This window comes from Labrus bergylta, chromosome 16, assembly GCF_963930695.1.
Source record: "Labrus bergylta chromosome 16, fLabBer1.1, whole genome shotgun sequence".
Classification (NCBI taxonomy): Eukaryota; Metazoa; Chordata; class Actinopteri; order Labriformes; family Labridae; genus Labrus; species Labrus bergylta.
In genome coordinates, this window is record NC_089210.1 from 10,467,841 (window position 1) to 10,483,273 (window position 15,433).

General features: G+C 40.9%; 1 protein-coding gene across 2 annotated transcripts in view; it reads right to left on the reverse strand.

The window, feature by feature from the left end:
- The window catches only part of gjc1 (gap junction protein gamma 1), a 39,556-nt gene extending 24,211 nt beyond the window's left edge, over positions 1 to 15,345 (reverse strand). Inside the window, exons 1-2 of one of the 2 annotated variants that reach the window (XM_065964336.1) lie at positions 13,925 to 15,345; positions 10,506 to 10,536 (exon numbers count right to left, since the gene is read on the reverse strand). The gene's annotated coding sequence lies outside the window, so the exon portion shown is untranslated. The remainder of the gene's footprint in view (positions 1 to 10,505; positions 10,537 to 13,924) is intronic. The other variant, XM_020632607.3, reaches the window with a different exon arrangement.
- Between the last annotated feature and the right edge of the window lie 88 nt (positions 15,346 to 15,433).

Sequence of the window (15,433 nt, forward strand, 5' to 3'; positions counted from 1 at the left end):
GCGTATAGCAACTGCTGACTTCAGGATCAAATGTCCATGATTGTGTGTCCTGCAATGGCAGCATCCTCACACACACACACACACACACACACACACACACACACACACACACACACACACACACACACAAGCTTACGCTTCCAGGAAGCAGAGCACACAGAGGCCAAATGCCACTGCCAGCCGAGGTTGAATTTGTTTACTTCAGATAAGTAGAGACATCCCTTGCCATCACAGTGACTGAACGCTGAGATGATGATTTTGGCTGAGCTCGTGAGGAGGAAGAGGAAGAGGAGGGGGACGTCTGTGGGCTGAAGGCTCATGTTGACATGAATACGTGTGCATAAACACAATGAAATGCGGCATTACAAGAGAACCTCCATATTCTGGCGAAGGTTTCAAGCCTTCATGATCTGTAACTGAGCCTCCCTGTTGAAATAATTCAGTTTAGAGCTGCCAAATCTAGATGCCTTTATCGATACTGATACAGATACCGATACCAAATCTAGACCTGTATATAAACTAGACACCAAGCCTATTGAAAGTAGCCCACCATAATCAGTGCCATTAATAAATTACAAATGATCCCTGATAGCTGACATTTAGCTTTTCACTAAGATTATAATATCTGCTAGCAGCACTGTTGTTTATTATCGTCACAATAATTGAACTGACATCAGTTTATTCTTAGGGGCTGTTGGATTATTGGTATTAGATCAGTGCATTGACTGGCATACCAGCCAAGGACCATGATGACCCTGATGAAGGCCACAAGCCGAAACGCGTCGGTCTAATTTGTTAATAAAGTTGATCTTCGTACTACTAAGTGTTGCTGGAGCTTTTTGACCTCGGTGAGAAGGCCGACTCAGAGGGCAGAACAAACACCAAGCTGTGGGAGGGTCACCCACCTGGGGGAGGGGTCACTGCCCTGTGTGATGTTATGATTGGAAAATCTCTTAAAGGGCATGTATATGACTTTTCTCATAATTGGGGGGGGGGGGGGGGGGGTTGAAGACAGACTAGACATATATTGGTGTAAGAAAAACATGGCAAAGCATATTTTGAATAATATGTGACCTTTAAAGGCCTAAATTAGTTGTGTTTTCCTGGAATGTGCAACTTGAGCATCTCTTTAAGAATGTCTGCTCTTGTATCAGCAGTATTTTGTTGCTCTTTTCATCTGTAGGGACAGATAAAAATCATGTTTCTAGGCAGCAGCAGAGTCCATATCAACTTTTCAAGTATATTTCACTATACAGGTCAGAGGTTAAGCATCTAGCTCAAGGATCCTTTCACAGATCCTTCCGGTTATGGGCGGGTACCAAATCAAAAAAGCGTTCAAATGTGTTGGCAGATTCTGACCCTGACCCCGTTTTCTTTGACAAATCGACAGGACATCCTTCATGTTTATATGCAGCCCTGGCTGGGCCATGAATGACACGGGGACAAGGATATCCCGAGCTATTCTGCTTTAATATCTGGGTAATAAGTCAGTGTCTGAGTGCATAGCATTCATCAGCCATCATCCACTTTCATTTGACTGCTCCATGGACACCATCACTCCACTGCCACCCTGCCGCCTTCAGGAGCAGAGCAGGCTAAGTGAGGACCCCAGCTGCATGCAGGGCCAAGGTTTATCAAAGGACAGTACTGCAAGGCCAAGTTGATACAGAGTTCAGCCTGAATTCATTAAAATGCTGCACAGAGAGCCATCATATCGTGACTATCATGTCAGGATAAATGGCAGATTAATAGGTGAGAGTCACGAGACAAACGGATGGCCTGTTGGTCCGACACAGCAGGCCAGAATGAATTTTTCTTTTCTTTTTTCTTTTACATGAAAAAAACATGGCGTAAAGACATTCACAGGAAAGAGATCCCGTAATGACTCTGGTGATCCCCTGACTTTCCTCAGTAACACCAGCAGCACGTTTTGTACGAAGTATTTCGGCAAATTCAGCGCTGAATGCCATTCAAAACTTTGTTGATCAAAAACTGTGATCTGTCACACACTTTGTCTGATAACATAATATGACAGAATCTACTTTATGAATGGCTTCAGTCAGCAAGCTCAATCTAGATGATGAACTCTCTAAGTGAGAGCTATGTTAGCATTTAGCATTGTAGCACTGCTGTACCGAAGAGGAGCCTCGATAGCAGCTAGCTTGACTGTTTTGTTAACAATAGAACGACAGTTTTAGTTATGGCTGAGTGCTTTAAAAATACACACACAACAGGGAAACATCAGAATCAGAATCAGATTCAGAATTAGAATCAGAAATACTTTATTAATCCCAGAGGCAAATTCTAGCAAACATAGCCTTGTTTTCACAAATCTTCCTTAAGTTTGGAGAAATGTAACAGACTTTACACTAGTTATGTTGTATTTGGCTAAATACTTCTATTATGTTATTATTTTTTTAGGACGATAGCCAAAGGTTTAGGCCTACTGTTGTGGTATATGGCTGTGCCGTTAAAAGACTTGTATAATGTTTAAATGAGTAAGCTAAATGTTCCTTTGAAAATGTACTTCTAAATGCAGAAACTGCACTTATTCAAGAGTGGATGATCTCCTATACAAATGAAAGGAATCCAGTTTATTTCCTATCTTCACAAAGCACAGTTATTCTGAAGATTTTGCATTATTTTTCTCTCATTTTGTTTCTATTCCCAAACAGACCAGGGCTCCTTTTTGTTATTGTTGGTTGAGGTAAATATTCTGTGAGCTGTCTATTATTGAGAGTCATGGATTGGACTGGCAGTTTGTTTACTGTTTCAAGATCAAAACATGCCGGAGACCACAGAAAAAAAAGATGAAATGGAGGCTCAAAGGAACAGAGAAGGCAAGTCAGCGCAAAGCTGCCAACATTAAGAAATGATTCACAGTTGCAGCCAAATTCGGCAGATGGTGAGTGAATGTAAACGGAACTAAGCAATCGAATTTCCTACAAAACACTTAAAGGATGCAGAAAAGGGGAGGAAAGAAAAGCTTGAAAAGGCATACGAGGGCTGGAAGAGCAGAGAAGGAAACATACTGAATGACTGAAGAACAAAAAGATCCCGTTTGCAGCAATATGCTCTCGCCTACGGTTACACTTGTTCCAATGCAACTTTAATCATGCAATCATGCTTGCCATGTCAAGTGACAGGCCCGGTTGTGCAAAAATTGGATTTCGCTCACATTCATACTGTATCCAAACACAAGAAATGACAGAACCCAGGCGCACATTGTCATCAACAGAGTCTGGATGCCGTCCAGCTACAATGAGAAAAAAGCGCAAAAAAAAAAAAGGAAAAGGCACAGAGAGAAAATAATGCAGATTCAAAAACACTTGATCTGCACAAGAGCTTTTTTCAGGTCAAGTTTATATACTGTATGTAGGGAGTCTGATGTGTATAAAATCAGAATGGTATGTTCACTGTGTAAAAAAGGTACAAACAGATGAATAAGACAGAATAAAATGTGTTTCATTAAACATAGGCAGAGAGCATGGACTGCATAAACTGCTTGTTGCCTGAGGCGAATCCCTCAGGCGGCCTCATAGTTTATACAACAACCTGATGAAATCTCCAGCATCACATTAAAGACCACACAGCGCTGTGCTTACATTTCCCTACATCAGAATAGAGGCACAGTTAACCCTCTTTTTAAGGCCTATATAGCTTCTGTAATAAGAGCTCAAATAAACAAGAGTGAATGATGTAAGGTCAGAGTCCAAGATATGTTTGTGTTCACAACACAAGGACGGGTTTACGCTCAGCCCCATTTTGGATGGTATTTATTGTCGGTGTTTGTTTTGCAATATCCGTGCAGCTTTCAATGATTATCTTGGTATAGTAGCTCTTATTTGTAGCCGTGGAGTTATTCACAGGAACTGATCCTAAATCTAATAGAGTGCATATTTTTCGAAGCCTTACTGTGTTCTAATAATTCTGTGTGTGTGTGTGTCAGAGCTGCATAACTACTGATGTTAATTTGATATGCTAATGCTAATGTAAAAATAGCACCACAATGTGTCTGAAACACGTAATAAAGTGTTGCAAGTTGCAAATCTTGATTTGGCTTATATATTGGGAAAGATTTGCAAGAAAAGCAATGCATTTGTGACCGCGGTGAGCACCAGCCACGATCAGCCCAACCACAACCACAGCATCCACCTGCAGCCGAACGTTTTATCTCCTCACACTGCATAAATTCTGCATGTAAAACAAACGTGTGAAGAGTGATGAGATTGGAACTCCCTAGACAGTTAATACAAACAATGTTCTGCTGCTCCAGCAACACCTAAAACTTGAGCTGTCTGGCTGAAATGCACATTGAACAAAAGTTAGACAATGGAGATGTTTGCCTTCTGTTTTTGTAAGTTGTATTTATGTATTACTTTTAAAAAGGAGTAGCTGAACACAAAGAAAAAGCCCTTACAGTGAGCTGTACGATGGCCTACAGAGGGAGCTTGCATCAATCCAACTCTAACCTTTTCTTTTATTAACTGTGTTCTACTTTGGGAAAGTACTTGTAGTCAATATGAAATCACATTGTGGTAATCTTGTGTTGTTTTCTGACAAAGTAGCTAATCTGTGTTTACTGTAACACACCACAATTGCTTATGTCCCGATAACAATGAGAGTGGCCATATCTGAAATTACGAGGATTGTATTCAGTGAAAGAATACATCTTCAGGGTAAGTGTGTTAAGACAGGTTTGCTGATCTCAGGGGGAAATGTGTGTGTGTCCACTCACAGAGAGGGTCGCTGGCGGTGAGGCGTCTAAAATGCTCCTCCGCTCCTGCTCCATACCAGAGTCAATAGCAGTGATGAGATCCAGAGACAATCGCAGTGTACCAGCCAGGGAAGCTGCTGCTGCTGCTCTCCCCTACGGCCTGCACATACAATCACTAAGTCATTATCATTCCCAGAACAAACACGATCTTTATGTAATCTTTATGTAAACGGTCTTGGTTTGAGGCTTCTTTGGCAGAAACACTCCCTTCCCTCGACTCTTCACTACAACACGTTCCTGTGTAGCCGAGGCCCAAACCAATAATAAACAGAGAGAAAGAAACAGAACACAGAGCTATTTAGAGTCGAGCCTTAAGCACTTTTGTCAAGTCCATTTTTTTCCTCCCTATTTTGTGTGTTTTAGATGTAGAGTCTCAAAGTGTTAGTCTGTGAGGCTATCATCAAGGCTACACAAGTAGCACGAGAGCATCTGTGTGAGCCTTTGGGCTTTTTCCTCCCGATCACACCATGGTGGGCTATGGCTCAGATAATCCTGAGGCCTTGTGGCCATGGAAACCCACTCGTGTATGAATGTTACTTTGTTTAAATATGACTCCAGGAGAAGAGACAGAGAGGAAAGGACAGGATTGCGCTGTCCTGGGAGACACATCACGTGTTGGTGATGTAACAAGACAGGAACAAATATGGGAGTCACTGACTTGGTATTTTGTTGCCCCCCAAAAAAATATGGAGTCAAGAGGATGCTGACAGGTTGTTTGTTGAGGAATTCCTCGATTCACTGGTAGTGAAGCACCAGCAAGGAAAGTAACCCAACATCTGTATATACATTCATCTTATCTTACTATGAAATATTTCATCAAACAATTAAGGATTTTTTAAAAAACTTTTATTAAGATATTATTCCTATTTGCTGAGTTTTTCTTATTCTGCCGCTACATATTTCTTGAATTATTAATGTAACTCTTGCTCCATATTGAGTTATTTTGTACTTTTAAGATAAGAGACATCTATTTTAGCAAGGGAACTTTCAGTCTGTGTTTCAGTGGTAAACTACAAAGGTTGTTTTCCACATTAACTAATCGGTCTGTTATTTCTTTGATGATCTTGTGTTTATTTTGTCCATTGAACACATCCTCATCTTTGCAAAGCTGAACTCTGAATGAATCCCTGCATGAAAAACCACTGAAACGGATTGATTACCACATAGCTGTCAGGCTAACTGTGAATAATAAACCACCACACGGTCCATAAGATATCAAAAAAATATCAGAAAATGATCTGTCATTTGAGACCATAACACCTAAAAAAAAATTAGAAGGAAACCTTGACCCATACTTTGCTTGGAAAATCTCTCCAGAACCTTCTATGTTAATTTCCTCCAGTAAAACTCCAGTTACATCCATTGTGAGTTGTGAAGTTTAATAGGAGACTGTATAAACACGACCCCAGAGCATCATGGTGTCTGCAGAAATATGTTGTATATGCAACAGAGGCTAAAAATAGTCATGTGCTCGCTTGTCTCTCTGTAGAGTTTTATTAGTGTCGACCCTTGTATTTGCTCAATTGAGTGAAATTATTCTGTAAGACATTTAAAGGGGCCACTGCTCTGCAGGTTCCCATGGGGAAACATAAACACAGCACACATTTAAGAGAGGGGCCAGGCTGCTGGTATGCATGCTCACATGACTCATAATATTTGTACAATAAAAAATGCTTTAATAGAGACAACAACATTGTATGTTGTTAGCATCCATTATGAGCAAAATAATTAGCTCTGTGCTCCAGTAATGGAGGTTGTGACCTTTTTCAATATGGCCAGGGAGGGGGAGGGGGGAGGTTAGAGGGTCTGTGGAGATGACACAGCACTGATGAAATGGGAGTAATATGAGAATTTGGTTATGGTGAATCACAGCAAAAAGAAAAAAGAAAAAATGTCTTCTATGCAGAATTACATTTCACGTGACCCCCCCCCCCCCTTGTTCTTGTCCTTTCTTACTCTCAGTCCAGCTTTCTTCACATTTCTGTGTATCTGTGTGAATGTGTGTGTGTTTGGGTGTGTGTGTTCCTGCCCCAGTGTGTGGTCGAGTGTGCCAGGCAAAGGCGGTGGTGACAGGGTGTCGTCCGCGGTCCGTGAACCTGGCTGCTCTGCTTAGCTCTGCCGGTGACAGAGAGTGAGGGGGACATCGCCCAACCATGGCTAACCCCAGCTGGGCCAATCAGGCGTGAGCGCTCGTGGCCAGATCAACGCGCTCCCTCTGCTGTGTGCAGCACTGTCGCACAGATCCCCTTATGGATTCTAGTAGAAGCTCCACAGTGTGAGCGGCGCTCTGCTGATCTCTCCTGTGTGTGTGTGTGTGTGTGTGTGTGTGTGTGTGTGTGTGTGTGTGTTTGTTCAGATAATGAAGCTGACTCTGTGTGTTTAATGAAATCTCTGCGGCCTCCTTCACTGCACCGATGTTGATAGAGTTTCACAGGGTGACATACAACCACACAACAAAACACATGCGAGTTTGCCTGATCTTTAAACATCACTGCAGTTACCTGAATAAGTAGACACATAAGTGCTTCTCATAAAATGTTCTAAAAAATCTGCAGACGTCTCTTCAATGACTATTTAAGCCTTAAGCCTTTCTAACTCGAAACTCTGAATAATAAAGCTTTCACTGAGCTAGCAGTTTTGATAGCGGTTTATGTTGCCGTGATAATATACCTTGAATCAGATGATTTTGGGCTTTGTTTTTTAAAACAGATGATTTTCCCATGTACATTCAATTTCTTGGTTTCTATGGAATACTTTCTAACTTCTAGTCTACTAAACTCTACTAAACGATGGTGTAAATTTTGCTACATCTTTATGGCATCAGGTTAAGGAATCGATGTTTTAATACTGTTGAAACATTTCATTGGGGTAAGAATGTATCGCCATTATCTATTTAAAAACATGAATAAGTTCTGGGCATTATTTATGAGAATATGATTTAATGATCTCCTTTGACATGCATGATGGCTTACTGAAAACATTTGGGCTGTTGGTTGGTAATGCCAAACTGCTATTTTGAATTAATCTAAGTAAGCAACACACTTAACCTGCTCTGACAACACAAGAAGCAGCAGAGTGAGCGCAGAGAAAGTCAAACAACAGGTATGAGTCATATGAGCGCACAGTCAGCTAGAAGCCTTCACGTTACCTCGCCATGCCTAGGCGCACGAATGTGACTAAAAAACTTACAGAAAGGTTGTGTCATTGCAGTGAATGAAAGGCAGCTCTCGGCCTTCGCTCCTGTCACGTTGTGGCTCCGCCCCCCTGGTGACCAGAGGGAAGTGGCATAAGACCTGTCAGTCCGCATCACGGCCCGGACCACGACAGCCGGGCTCATATGTAAATGTGCAAGCACAGATTCATGAGTCTGACGTATCAGTTTGAATATGCATGTTCAACACTGACTGGAGCGTAAACATCTCCATCCGGATCTCTGTGTGAGTGTGTGTGTGTGTGTGTGTGTGTGTGTGTGTGTGTGTGTGTGTGTGTGTGTGTGTGTGTGTGTGTGTGTGTGTGTGTGTGTGTGTGTATTACCAGGCTCTCAGTGTGTATGTCTGAGCTGATCCCAGTTTGTTATAGTGACATTCCCGGTGGGAAGGAGCCTCACGACTACTTTCACATGCCAGACTGCCCGTATCTCTTCATGAGTCCAGGCTGGGCTGAAGTGACATTTGATTTCATCCACACTCAGCGGGGTTCTCTCCGTCCGCCTCCATCTTTCTCTCTTACGTTTCATTTCCCATTTCCCCGTTACTTCCACCTCCCTCAGCTGGGAATGCATTGCCTTTCTCTGTTTCATGTTATCATGAATCATTTATACTTTACTGTTTGTTTGACTGTTGGTCAGACAAAAATTAAAACAGTACATCATTTATCACTTTGAGCTCTGGGAAACTCAGGGGAAGTCACTTTTGTTGGTCAATGCAGGTAAATCATTTCTCCATAATGAAAAAGCATCTTTTTTTTGAAGCCCTCCCCGTTATATAGAGGAAAAAAATAGTTTCAAAGTATTTCATCAAGGTAAATTTGTTTACTCTGAATGCACCGTAACTTGGGTTAGTTACTGAAAAAACGCAGAAACGCCCCCCCCCCCCCCCCCAAAAAAAAAATAAAAAATAAAAAAGAGCGAGCCTGTGCTTATCTGCGCACGTCGCCATCTTGGATAAAGACCCAAGTCTGATCTTATTCTAACAGTTGTTCTATTATCATATTATCATTACATTTTTTTATTTATAAAAAAGAGAATGGTTAAAAGTAAAGTTAGGGCCTAAGGTGGGGTCTTTAAATTGATTGTTTGTTCAACCAAAAATCCAAAAATCTAAATGTCATTAATACTGACATAAAAGCAGCAAATTATTAGGAGCTGAATCTGGAAAATATTTTGCATTTTTGCTTGAATAAAAAGTTTGAATGTTTAATCAACTAGCTACACATACCAATCAATTGATAGGCTAATTGTTTGGTACAATTTGGTTGAGTGCAATGGTTATCATCGCAGTCAGTTTGTGCTCTTATGGCTAACTCTGCCTTCAACAGGAGGATATGAAGCATCCTGCACTCTGTTGCAGCGTGCATCATGAACATGCTGCAATCATTTTGAATGGATGACATCAATCATGATGGTCAGTTTCCTTATGTTGCTGCAAAATGAAAGATTTTCTTTCCGTTTTTTGCCTTTTACAGATTCAGTGAACTGCTGCAGCCTCCACGCGACACGTGCACCGACACAACTGAAACATGGTTGTTCATAAAGGGTCAGGGCCGACTGCAGGGCTCGTTTTCCAGAGGAGTCATCCTGAGTCACAGAGCACGACACAACCCTCCCCCTGCTCGCCAGAATAATCAGAGTCTCCCCTAAAATATCAGCCGCTTTGGCTCCTCAGCTGTACTCTCCAAACGCACACTAAAGACTACTATCATCTGGCCTAGACCAGATACATCAGCTGACTAATTCAATGTAATAAATGAAGGTCAAACTCTCAATCAATTGCAGCTCACAGCATGAAGCTCATCATTTCCAAATGTAATGACAGTTTAATTACAATTCAGTCTAAAGACACAAAGGAACATCTCGATGGCTTCATCAATTATTTTATAACATATTCATTCAATCTGACTACTCTTCCAGAAAATTGCATTTTGCTCTTTCCCTTAAAAGCTCAGAAATGACATCCATACTGTACTTTTAAAACAGCCCCATTAGAGCAGCTGAAGCCAACTTTAAATAAGGGGAAATTTGCACATATAGGACGGTTAAAGTGGGTGCGTCTGATGGCCTCTGACAATCCTAATCACCTGGTAATTACAAAGTCAGTGCCTCCCCCACCTCCTCCTCTCTTCTCTTTACTTTAAGGTCGTTTACAAGAACTGGCAACCAGAAAACACCGCGGCGCAGAGTGTCACGCAGAGGGAATCCAGACTAGTTGGCAGGCATAAAGATGCCGATTTCCCTCTGTGCACTGCACTCCGAGGATTAAGGCTGGCAGTGGGCTCACATCTACTAAACAAGATATAGACATAATACCTTGATATTTTATGTTGCACAAAGCCAGTGAGGAGAGGCTGCAGCACCTCCAACATATTCCTTATCTCATCCACAACACCACACACACCAAACACTCACTTTCTTTGAGATACACGTAGTGTAGCATTACATGTTCTGAGCTGCAAAACACCTGCACCGTATATACAAGTGGGAATGTGTAGTGGCTAAAAGCATAAAATTTACCTCTTACTGTACTGGCTCCACATCACACATTCTGAAGGAAGAATTGGGAAAAACAGGAAGTAAATTACTGGAAATTATTCAAAATAGCTGCGTGTAAAGCATGTAATTGACTTAAACACAACCTGCAGACATTTCATTTGACAACTACCATAATTGAAAACAGCTGATTTAATTGCAGGTCATTAACATAAAAAAACATTTAAATAATAGCATAAAGGTGGGGAATTTTGAACACATAATGTTCTGGTGGTATTTAGAGATTAAAGGGGGTTTTTTTATGGTGGAAATGAGGCAATTTAGGATTCAAAACCAGCAAGTCTGACTGATGCTGCACGTTTCTGTATCATGTACATCTGCCTGTGCTTTATTTCTGATGTTATCTAGACAAGTGAAGAAAAAAGAGTGCAGTTTGAAGTGAAACTAAACATGTGCACATGTGGCGATAACAATCCAGCACCCAGCACATTTGATAAATATGTCGTTAAATGTAAGCCGAAACCATGATGCTTCATGTAGTGGGTCCTAAGAAGGTTTGGGAAAGGCTGCCAACAGACATACTGCATTTCGAATTTAATACACTGTTATTGATTACGACCCCCCACCCAGAGTAAGTCTGCAGATTAAAAATGAAAAATTAAAGAGGAAGAGAACACTAAAATCTACAATATACGGCATATTGATTATCAATCTATCATAAAGCATGACGAGTTTAATAGCAGTTATTTAAGGCTTATGTATTATAAAGCTGAAAAGAAACTCCATTCCCCCACGATGTGAAATTATCTGTATTCCAGCATACATCATGTATATAACACAATATACAAATATCGCTTTTGTGTTCAGTTTTGTGACTACATTTATTTATCAGATGTGGATACTTTCAAAAGGAAAAAAAGAAAAAAAAAACACTCAATAAATTTGAGAAAAAAAGGTGAACAATGACATTAAACTGCACAATATTTAAAATCACGTCTACATTTGAATACCGCAAAGGATAAATGATATTTATAATAATCAAACAGTTGTAAAAATCATAATTTTAATAGTGAAAAATTACAAATAGTGGACCTTTTGTCTTGATGTGTAAGTATTTTCTTTTTTATTGTAAAACGTTTGTTTGACTTGTTTCGATGCAGATATTGAACATGATGGATTATTGTTATAGAACATGTGTCTGATAATAAATATTTTATCTTAAAGTCAATAATTCTTCTGTCAACACTGCTGCTTCTTTCTTTTTTTAAGGCCTCTCTGTATCAGATAGACGTCTTTAATATGTGTTCTTAATGATATGTTTACAGCGTGCTTTCTGAAAAGTCCAACATCTGAACATGAGAACGACTCTTGGCCTCATATGGAGAGCTGCCTTCTCAGTGTTGCTTTTAATTTTTGCAAAGAGTCTTTTTTTTTGGAGCCTTTTCTTGGATGGACCCTTTCTGGATCACTGGGGAAACACTGATGCCACATTTTATATAATATTGGATGTGTCATTAATCAACTTCCCAGCCAGCTGAGAGGCTATGTGACATTTCTCAGACTTTTCTGGGACGTCCTCTGATCATTAAATAAACAACCATGCACAATTTATCACTCATATCTGCCAACTCAGGAGGATTCTTGTATTTTTGCAGTGTCTCTGTCGGTGCAGAACAGGCTGTATATTTTAAATGAGAAGAGGACAGGAGCACATTGGTCGTGAGGTGAAGGGGCATTTCCTCGCTGCCTCACAGAATCTGCTGCTCATCGCTCTCCCTCACAAGGGTCCACTTCCTCTCCTCCTACATTGGTATAAGTTCTTCCTTCAATTCTCTCAGAACAAAATAATGGTCTCTTGGGGGAGTTAGGGGTAACAAGCCCCCAGCTATAAGATGGACTGGACTAATGTCACATACAGAACATTTTAATGAATTCTACATGCAGGGCTATGAAATGCCAAAAACGCACTTACAGTAGGAAATAAAAAAAGGAATGGAAGGCAAATGGAGGCAGATATGCTTCTGCTGGCAACTCACCAAAGAATAAATTCTGTATAAATGCATCGCATCCATACGTTAAATAGAAGGCACTAAGCTCTTTGTGTTGGCAACATCCCAATCCATCACAATGCTTTTACATATAGTGAGGATTTTCAGGAGCACAGGGGAGAAACTCATTACTGTGCCTCATATTTGAACCATTGCTTCACTGGCATTGACAAATGCTTCCACACAGATAGCAATGTGGCACATTTCAAAGGCAGTCGGCACAATAAAAAAGGTTTCTCATCACGATGAAAAATGTCCGGTACAGGTTAAGCGCTCTGAGAGGTGTGAGTGTGTTCTTTTCATACTCGGAAATTGACTTCAGAAATGATGAAATAATCACAAACAGAATCAGGGTTATTTATGAGTCTTAAGGTGCTGTCACAAGAACTCAATAGTTAGCACATTGCGTTGTTTGTAAGAGAGGGAAAAGGCTGTTAGAACTTGAGGATGTTGGGTAAAGGTATAACTGTGCTTAAATGAAATGCAGAAATGTCCATCCAAAGCTTAAATTAAACATTATATTGACTAACTGTGCTGCTATTTAAACCTGAAATGGCTGTTGTTCGAATACTGTTGTTGTTCAATATTTTATTAAATTAAATACACATTTGTTTTCCTTATTATAAACACTTCTCCTTTCATAAGCACACATGTGCTCCCTTTTTAAATAATTCAACCCTTTAGATTGTAATCATATGAGCCTGTGTGCCGTATGACAGCAATGTGTGACACAAATGTGTAAAAACAAAAAGAATCTGAAACTAAAAACAACAAAGTATTCAAACGCCTGTCAAATATGAGCATTATGAAATGATTTAAACATTTTATCAATGAAGTGATTAAAAGTCAGCATGCGCCCATTAATATGAGCAGCTCCTGCTGGACATAACCAGATTCCGAGGAGATTCCCTGCACCGCCCCTTACACCACCTTCCTGTTGAAATGATTTGTTACGAGAATGTATGAGAAAATATGGGCTTAGTCTGAAAATGTGCTTTTTCAAGTCGAAAACGCCAGTGATTGGAAGCTGATGGGTGGGCATAATGAGTGCAAATTAACAACTTATGTCAATTAGACGCGCCGGATGCATTACAAAAGCGTGTTTGTATAGTGAAGTTGCTCTCTTGTTGCTGCCAGCTTGGCCTTTCCCACCGAGTTACACATGCAATTAAATGAAAATCAAATGAGATTTTAAAAAAAGACGCACACTGGCACAATTTTAAGCCTAAAGATACAACCATTGTCTGTGCGTTATGGTGCCAAATGACGCGTCCATGGGTCGCGATGTTCACTCTGACCCAGGCTTCAAATGGGTTACAAATTGGCCACATGAACAACAAAGGTGGAAAGAAATATCATTACAACATTGGGAACTAGAGGATCAAAGATTCTTACCGCTCTGCGAGTCTGTGAAGATGCTTTAAGATGGAAGATGATCCTGTGTTTCGCGATGGGAAGGTCGTGTTGGACTTGGTGAGGTCCAAACTTGAATCCCGGCGTTAAGGATCAGCTCCAGGAGCCAGCCGCGTTGCTTGACTGATGTGTTTTGATTTTTGATCTCAAAGCATCACTAAGAGACGTGGAAGCTTTCTTTGTCCATGTCAGCCTCACTGCCTCTGCCTTCGGTCGAGAAACGTCGATCAAACTATGTTGTCTGCTGCGTAAAACCGGTGCCAAGATTCCTGCGGGCCCGTTCCGTTACAGCGATGCTAGACAATAGTCTGGTCATTTTGGCACGAGATGAACCTTCTCCGCTTCCTGTAACACTAACATCGACTGATTACCTCCAAATCCTGACAGCTAGTTTGTTCATTTCTCTGTGACTGGCTTGGGGAATCTGCTAAAAAAAAAAAAAAAAAATATGTCAGATGCTCACATGTGCCGGTTGTCTCCGGTATTGTCTTTGGGCTCGTTCATTTGCCTCCTCTTCTTCGCAGGAGTGAACAGCGGAGTTCTTTGGATCTGTTGATCACTGGAGGTCCTCCGTCATGCAGCTTGGTCGTGGGTCTCGTATTTATCAGCACCGGGATTTCCGCCATACGATCTGACACCAGGCTCTCGCTGAGTGACAGCTGGATTCCCTGAAAGCTCGGCGACCCGTCTTAGCTGGGAAGCACCGACGCTGGATTCCGCGCGCACGCGTCACTGACAGTGCGCGCGCCCGGCAGGTCACACATCTCGGGTCCACAAATATGCTCTCTGGCGAAAGAGCGATTTGAAACCGAAAAATGTACTCAGCGTTTGTTTGCTTGCATTGTGCCGCCTCTCTCAGATTTAAAACCCGGCTTTGTCTGCTAATTACGGTATAATCATATAATTAGATTTGAATGTGGCACACCATTCAATTAGATGGACCAGCATTGGAGGCTATATGCTTCAAATGAAGGGTTCCTACAGTCTTGTTAATATTATGAGGGGACTAATCTGCTACACGCCCAATATGCAAACAATTTTGCTGCATTTCATGGCAATGTTTTAACAGTCAATATACTCTTATACAAAGAAAACAGACAATTCAGAAAGCTATGCACCTTTAATGAAGGAAAACAGGACCGAAAGGAAATACGTTAAATTATAGGAAAAGCATAATTGGTTAAAGCGCAGCTAAAAAAACAAAAAAACAACTGAAATAAAAAGTTACAACTAATCTGTTATAGTCTGCTTTCGTTTTTGTTGCCCCCCCCCCCAAACATCAACCTACTACTAGGACTTGTATTGTTCTTTTGGAGCCCACAGAGTTTTGTTAAATGGCGTATTTGATGAGTTTAGCCTCACTGGATGGAAAGTAACACATTTTGAGCAGGATTCTGCCACCAGGCCAGAGAACATATTCCAATGAAAGACTGAATCACACGCCGATTTGATTTAGTTTTTGATTCCATTCATGGAAAAAATGGCCTCCTG